Source organism: Vipera ursinii (assembly GCF_947247035.1).
Source record: "Vipera ursinii genome assembly, chromosome: 2".
Taxonomy (NCBI): Eukaryota; Metazoa; Chordata; class Lepidosauria; order Squamata; family Viperidae; genus Vipera; species Vipera ursinii.
Genome location: NC_139513.1, coordinates 191785834 through 191794520, shown reverse-complemented (window position 1 = coordinate 191794520; position 8687 = coordinate 191785834). Strand labels below are relative to the sequence as shown.

At 38.9% G+C, this 8687-nt stretch overlaps 1 long non-coding RNA gene across 1 annotated transcript; it reads left to right on the top strand.

Moving 5' to 3' along the window:
- The first annotated feature begins 272 nt into the window (after positions 1 to 272).
- Positions 273 to 2383, top strand: LOC310633938. Its single transcript, XR_014491120.1, has 3 exons — positions 273 to 659; positions 1576 to 1694; positions 2124 to 2383. It is a non-coding gene; the product is annotated as an uncharacterized lncRNA (long non-coding RNA).
- The last annotated feature ends 6304 nt before the right edge of the window (positions 2384 to 8687 follow it).

Sequence of the window (8687 nt, the reverse complement as noted above, 5' to 3'; positions counted from 1 at the left end):
CCCATATACAAGGTTAGAAATTAAAAATGGAAGGTGCTGTAGCCCAGTGCCTTATTTGAAGTACTCTGATCTTTCCTCAAAAGCTAGAGGGTGACTTTTTGGTAAATCAGTGCTTTCTCATTATGTTTCTTAGGGCGTCATGTTCCTGTTCCAGGAAACTATATTGTAAGACCATCACCAACATATTTCTAAAATTCCAAAATGAGTCAAGCAATCAAATGCTTGGGATCTTAGTATCAGTCATTGTGTTGAAAAGACAGTTGAAGGCTTGCTTTACAAGATTGTTAACTGACTAAAGTCAATTTTCAAGAGAATTAAGCATGATAAAAGTCAATAGGTGGAATGTAAGTGGTGGAAGATCATGAAAGACTAAATACAAGAAAGACCCTGTACATTGTATAGGAGCAACTACTGTATGTAAAATCATAGCACTTCCTTCCTACTATGTATAGTATTTCCACAGTGCCATTCACTAGCAGAATGATAATTTGATCCAACTGAGAAAAAGGAACTCACCTGCTGAAATATGTTCATTTAAGTCCATATTAATAAAAGCATACTTATTGTAACTCTTCAAATAATCCAAAATTTAATCTTGTATGTTACTGAATGAATTTAATTTTTGGAGGCCCAAGGATATGAGCAAGATTCCTAGACAGGTATGGTGTACTGTAGTACCTAGCTGCTTAACCATTGAAGTTTGTGGCACTTGAATGTCATGTTTTAACTGCCTTGTCATATGTGGGGTATCAGTGTAACCATGTCTTAAGGTGCAGTCCTTACACAGTAACCCAAAGGTTTAATAAATGCTGTTCAGTTGCAAAGACCTGTCTGAATAAGATGCTTGCCTAAGCTAGGTTCCCCACTAATTACTAGAATAATCATGTCACAGTTAAAAGTGCTGATTCTTTGGAATAAATTCTCCCAAGGATGGCTGGAATCTAGTCACTTAAAAGACAAAAAAGAAAACTGTTTTCAAAGATCCATGTGAAATTGCTTTAAAGTTAATGAATCCTTACTACTTTGAGCCTAATAATCATAGAATTTTTGATTTAGAGGAACTTTATATAATGAAAATTGACTGAGATACTTTTGCATCAATAGTTCTGTACTTGTGTATTGTTATAAGGTATTCATTTTAGTAGGTTTATATGCTACTGCTAATGGAAGTGACTCTAAGTGGCTTATATTACACATGTGTACAAGCCTAATACACATACACTCTTGCATAGTCCTAATACACTTAAACAAGGTTAACAGTGTAAGATAATGCAATACTAAAATAATTAAAGCAATGAAAAATAGAACCCTAACTCAAAACTGAGGAACAATACAACAGTAATTAGTAACAGTATACCAGGAGGATTTGTCTCTATTTCAAAAGCTTGTTGAAATATTTTTATTGTTTTTCTAAATTCCAGTAGGTTTAAGATGAAATGCATGTGATATGTTTAGCCATGCATGGTAAAAGCTACATTCAAAAAAAATTGGAGGGGTTAAGATTCATTTTATGAGAGATTTTATGAGAGAACTATCAGTAATAAGTATACTCTCCTCCTCAACTATGGCTGCAAGAGAACTACAATGAGGATGACTCCAGTTAGGCCTCTTGGTAGCGGCACCCAATAGTAATCTCTGGAAGCAAGGAATGGGAATGGAATAGGCAAAATGACTCAGCCTTCCATCCTTCCGAGGTAGGTAAAATGAGGACCCAGATTGTTGGGGGCAATAAGCTGACTTTGTAATAATGCCGCTTGGGGGGGGGAAGCCCTAATAAGCAGGCATATATATAGAATGAAGGCTATTGCTAAGCACATTGATTTGTGCTTCTTAGATTGTAAGCTGCCCTGAGTCTTCGGAGAAGGGCGGGATATAAATGGGATTAAAAAAAATGGCACCCTCTCCCTCCCCTAGCCTTTGCTTTCTTTAACTTGCCCCACATTAAAATAGTACTGTCAGCCTTATTATTGTGGGAGAATAAGGCATTGGATGTTAAGACCTGAGGACTAGCGGGTAGCACTTCGATGCAACTTGATATGACCAGAGACAACCTTGTTTACTCTGATGAATGACCTATGTTGAAACTAAGTGAGACAGCTGATTTTTTATTATTTTTTATTAAGGTTTATATCATCAACTTTGTTACTGTTCTGGATTGACTAATCCAAGTTGGGAAGTAAGCATCACATTGTGAGAATTACACTGTCTGAATGTCCACTTCAAGAAGAAGATGATGGAGAAACTATCAAACCTCATAACACGTGCAATATTGAATTTCCTGTGCCCTGTTTTGTCACTCATGCTTCTAATTGTTGGATGAGGTTACCAGTTATTTTTGAAATAAAGGAGTGGAACCCTGAACTGGGGCTTGAGCTCAGTTAACTGAAATGGAGTTTAGAAAAAGCAGGAATCTGTTTCGTGACTTCTATATGCGGATTGATGTCTTGATTTTTCTGGATGAGGTTACATTCTTTTCACTTCAGTGCCCTTCTAGATCCAGTTGATTCCTGGAGGTACATATGCCTTTCATGACACCCAAGTGCCCTGAGCAAGCTTTCCAAGTGATGGGTCAACTATGTTCTGATCCAAGTTATCCATGCACTGATTTAGGCTGCAAATTCTGGAAGTTGCTTTAAAGTTTGTTGTAACTAGGGAGCACTACAATGAGGGGATGGAGACGTTGAACCTTTTTCTTTAAAAAAATGAACAAGGATATGTGTGCACTGAAGATTAAGGTAATGTGACAGATACTGCCAATGTCTAATTTTAAAAAGACATCACTAAAACCCCTGAAGCAGTAGGCGTGAGCTTAAATGGAGCCCAGAAGATGGCAGAGGACAGGAAAGCCTGGAGGAACATTGTCCATAGGGTCGCGATGGGTCGGACACGACTTCGCAACTAACAACAACAAAAACCCTATTTCTGAGTCTGAAAACATTATTAATTGCAGATGTGGTTGGAAGGATGCTGGAAAATTTAGATGAAAAACATGTTTGCTTAAAGGTGGTTACTTTAAGGCTACTTTATATTTTAAATTTTGGAACTCTTTTTCCCCCCTGTAAAACATACATTTATGTTGGTTGTGAATTGGAATATGTAAAGCAGCATATAAACTAAAAACCCTGAACAGATTCCTAACTGCGGGATTCTGCTTGTTTAACTGAGATAAGCCCCTTTTTTCCCATCAGGGCAGTGAATTTTTGAAATCTCTCATCAAAGAGGTACTTTGTGGTACTTCTATTGTCATTTGAACCAGAGGCTCTGTTTTGTCTTAAGTGAGTTTCATCTTTTATACTATTTTTTCTTATCACCTATTTTGTTTTTGTACATTTATAATTATTCCTCTTTTTATTGTACTGTGTAATCCAGTTTGAAAACTTCCTTTGAGGGGGAATGTAAAATGATCTTATTTCAAAACATACTAGTTCTGATTTGTTATTGACAGGGATGTTTTTGCAGGCTAGATAGCTGGTGGCCCCGAGACCTGTTTCATCTCCTTTAGGCCTGTGGCATAGTTGGCGTTACTTTGGTTTATTTTCCCAGTAGCAGTCCTCTATGCCAATGATGTTGGGATTGAAGGAGGAGAAAATAGGCTAGCACTCTACTATTGAAATATATGCCATGTGTCAAGTGGGAAAGGGATATTGCATCTATTGGAAAATAGTAGTCATATTTTTACTATTCCAGGAGAAACTTCAATAAAGCCTACATATCCAGGATTGTGCTAGCAACCATATTATTATTATTATTTTATTTGTATACCGCCCTTCTCCCGAAGGACTCAGGGCGGTGAACAGGGCAGTACATATTAAAAGACAAAATACAAAAATTAAAAAAGATTAAACAAAATGCCCACAACTCTTATAATAAGTTAAAACACATTTAAAAAGTAGGTTAAAACCCAACCACATCCCATCAGGCCAGGCCAGCTTGTTCGAAGAGGTAAGTTTTTAGATCGCGCCGGAAGGAGCAGAGGTCAGGCGCCATCCGGAGCTCAACCGGAAGATGGTTCCATAAATCCGGCGCGCCCACAAGAACGCCCTCCCCCTGGGGGCCACCAGTCGGCATTCTTTGACCGGTGGCACCCTGAGGAGGCCCTCTCTGTGGGAGCGTACTGGGCGGAGGGAAGTTGACGCCGGCCGCAGGTGCTCCCTAAGGTATTCCGGACCCATGCCATGTAGGGCTTTGTAGGTCATTACCAACACCTTGAATCTCACCCGGAAGACAACTGGAAGCCAATGCAGCTTGCGGAGCAGAGGTGTAACATGGGAGTGTCGGGAAACTCCCAACACAACTTGCGGCTGCATTCTGTACCAGTTGGAGCCTCCGAGTGGTCTTCAAGGGCAGCCCCATGTAGAGAGCGTTGCAGTAGTCCAGACGAGAGGTCACGAGCGCGTGAGTGACCATACGTAAGGCATCCCGGTCTAAATAGGGCCGCAACTGGCACACCAGGTGGACCTGGGCATATCCTGCTCCTATAAAGAAGTACCAGCAAAACCACAGGGGGGGTGCAGGACATGGTCCCCTTACTTCTCCATTACTGTACAGTACAAAGCACCTACCTTGTGACCCCCTGATCTTCAGTGGCACAACAAGCAACACCACCATTGCTACCAATTTAGGCAACAGTGTAATGACAGGTTCAAGTCCTCTTACGCTATTTCCAGTTGCCTTTTCTGAAGAAAAAGAAAAAAAATACTTTCAACTGTCACAGAGTGCAGGTGCATATCATAAGCAATATGGAGAAGAACCAAGAAGATTCCACTTTTTTCTTCTTTGGCTGCAGAACAAAGTGGTATTTGCTCAAAGCAGAGTGGAGATGGAGTTTTGTAGCTACCAAAGGTCAACCTGTGTAGGTAGAATAAAAGGTAAGGATAAAAAAAACTAGCAGTTTGGGGAATGTATATTATTTACTTTAGATGGATATATATGGGCAGTAGTTGTGAGGGAGGAATTGTGCAATCTGAATATTTAGTATTTACAACTGGAACTTTTCTGCATTTTTTACTTAGCCGATTCTGCAGAAATCACTTTAATTTTGCAAAGTAGTGTTCATTAGTTTTTTATTTGTAATGACGTGCTTCCCTATGTTGGAGACAGAATAGTCTGTAAAGGATACCGCTTCCTACTGCTTGGTGTATTGGGGAATGTTAAAACAACTCCAAGAACCACCAATATTGATGTAATATAAAAGGTAATGTAAAATAATCATGCTTCGTAGTTTTGTTTCATCTTTCTTGCTTTCCTGTGTGAAGGTAGTTAGAATATTGGAGTTGTGATTGTGTTAGGTTTCAAGTTTCCAAGTAGAATATCTCTTAAGGTTCTAAGCACAGAAGCACTAGAATACTCAATAAGAAAAATAATAAACATCAAGTTTCCATGTGTGTGGTACAAAATGCCATTTCTTCATATCTCTTTTTAGAGTATTATAAAACGAACCATTTCATATATCTTTTATTTAAGTTGTGTTTATATATCTTATTAAATTTTTATTACTGCCCACTACAGTAAGATTCTAGGCAGCTTACAAAATCCAGTATACAGTTAAAAACAAAATGAGACAGCTGAGACGAGAAACAATGATAACAAAAACATGACAGGGGAACCTACAAACACATTGACCCCGATCCTAGAGCAGAGCCAGGTTTTTTTAAAAAAAAATAGTGAATTCAATGGGGTGGGTAGGTGGAGAAGTTGAAAGTGGGTCCATTTTTATTAAGAGGAAGTTGATGAACTCCAGGAGACTGGGTGGCATCTGTATCTCTGGGGATATTGTTCCAGAAGATGGCAGTGGCAGAGAAAGTACATTTCCTTAGAAGAAGGGATCCTGGGGGGGGCACTCTGCCCATATGTACTGTTGGGTAGAAACAATTGGAAATACATGGTTCCTCTGATAACCAGGTTCTATGCCATAAATTACTTTATCAGTAACAATCAACATCTTGAATTGCACCTGGAACCCCACTGGCAACCAACGCAGCTTGCATAGTGGCAACAGTGTATTGAGTTGACCCTAGTGAGAAGTGCCCATTACTGACTGTGCCACTGCATTTTGCACCACCTGTATTTTCCATATAGTCTGACTAGCCCGTATAGAGCACATTGCAGTAGTGCAATTGTAAGGTGAACAGGCCATGACTGCCCATTTGAAAGGCTTCTTGGTTAAGAAGGCACAGCTGGCATACAAGATGAATCTATGCAAAGGTCTTTTTTTTGCTACAGCTGCCATCTACACTGAGCAGTAATTGAGTATTGTACAAGAGGCCCCAAATTGTGTATCCCCAAATGAGGAAGTGCATTGCCATTCAAGTCTGGTGATAGAAACGTCCCCAATCCACTGGGGGAGGGGAGAAAACAACTATACCTACTTAGTCTTGAAGGATTGAGCTGGAGTTTATTCCATCCATATCTGAACAGCCTCCAAACACTGAGTCAGTACAGCTTCATTTGCACGCCAAGTGTTAAGATGTATGACCTCACCCAAGTAGTGTTGTGGCAGTGCCATGATTGAGTATTGAATTACATCATAGCCTGAGCTGTATACACAGGACAGTTATTAATTGGATGGCAGACAGATTTTAATATGTTTTGCTCTGAAGATAATGGAAAATAATTATTTCTGCTGAATTGAGGTCTGCTAGAAAGTGTCATCATCAAAAGGGAGGATGAGGTTACAGCCTAGGAAATGTAGGATGTAACATCCATATTCTGCTTTTCTTCTGTTCTCACGATTCATCCCATTTTACTTATTTTATCAGTGTAACAGCAATTTTTATGGATTGATAGCATTTTTTTAATTTCATAATTTTGGGAGGGGGGACTGCCAAATCATAACATTCTCAGCTGACACAAATGAAAACAGCTAAATTGTATGTATGAGGGCAATTCGGAAATAAACCTCTATTTGGTTATCAATGACAGACACACAGATACAGAACTTTTATTACACACATTAGAAAACTACAACATTACATTTCTTTTTTTTTACATAATCGCCATTTAAATTGAGGCACTTGTCATAACGTCTTACAAAGTTTGAAATTCCTTAGTAGTAGCCACTTGGCACAAAACCTGGGCTATGGGGGGGGGGTGATCAAAAACATCCCAACAAAACTACTTCAAAAGTTCTTGGGTGCATCTAGCATGCAAGTATGTGAACACAACGGAAGTGGTGCCATAAAAAATCCCGCCAAATGTGAAAGTGCCAAAGGAGTATGGCTAGTGAAGTTCATGGAGCATTGGTTGGACCATAAATTGAGAAATTTACTGTGAAATGTTACGAAAACTCAGACGAGCCATCCATAAAAAGTGTCGGGGCATTCCAGTGTGGTGTTGGTTCACAATACTTGCCTACACACCGCTAGATGCACCCAAGAAGTTTTGAAGCAGTTCCATTGGGATGTTTTTGATCACCCCCTCCTCCATAGCCTAAATTTGGCACCAAGCCACTAATACTAAGGAATTTCAAACCTTGTAAGATGTTACGACAAGTGCCTCAATTTGAATGATGATTACAATGATACAAATTACAACAATACAAAGTAATGTAATGTAGTTTTCTAATGTGTATAATAAAAGTTCTGTATCTGCGAGTGTCTGTCATTGATAATCAAACGGAGGTTTATTTCCGAGTTGCCCTGGTACACACCACTTCTTTGGATATTTATATTTGTATGAGTTCATGTAGTATATGGATAAATGCTACGCATACGTTGTAAGTACAAGCAGATGAAATGCAATCCTAGGCAGGCAATCCTACAAGTGCTATGAAACTTAGTTTGTCCAAAGGAATGTACTTCCAGAAAAGTGCTTAGGATTGCAATACTCCAGAATAGGAACCGTTATGGCAAAAGGTGAATCTTACTTTATCTTTCTCTGCTTAAAGGAATATGCTACAAACAAGTATTTGAATTCAGGCAATTGCAAAACTTGAACTCATTAAATTGAAACAACTCCTAGTATATTTCTGTGATGAAGTTTCCATCTTGCTAGCTCCCAGAAAAGGCCTCAGGCATTTTGAAGCAAGAAAGATAGAATGCTGGTGGATTGCTTGCCAGAGATATAAAGAACTAGATAAGCCATAATAAATGTAGAGGAGACCTAGTGATGCTCAACACCATTACCGTAACTAAACCTGGCACTGCCATTTACTACCATATGTTCATTTTGGGATAGAGGTAGCCTGGCTCCACCTATCTGTACCTGATAGCCTCCAGATTATAAACCACTGTACTGTAATAAATTATATTTAAAGTTGTCTTTGAAGACAACTTAAAAATTGCTGTAAATTGAAAACAGCCATGTGCTGGTTAACTGGGACTGAATTTTTATTATGCTTTGCCAAAAGTACATGCTCCAGATTATCAAAGCTCAATCCCAAGGTTAAGCCTAAAAGGCCATCACAGCTTGTGGAAAGGATATGTGATGGAATGCTTACTTTCATGTTTTTCAGTCAGTGTATCATCTAAAATACAAAGAGTGGATGGAGAGAAAAAGACGATTTCAGATCTCCACAAATTTTCATATATTCCCTGCAGATTCAAATAGGAATCCCATTCCTTTGTAAGCGATGCACAGATCAGTGACATCTTGGCACAAATACAACAGAAAACCTTTGCACGGTGACAAGATGTTTCAGTATGGTTTAAACTAGAATGATTTTTTTTTTCATTTTCAAGAAATATTTC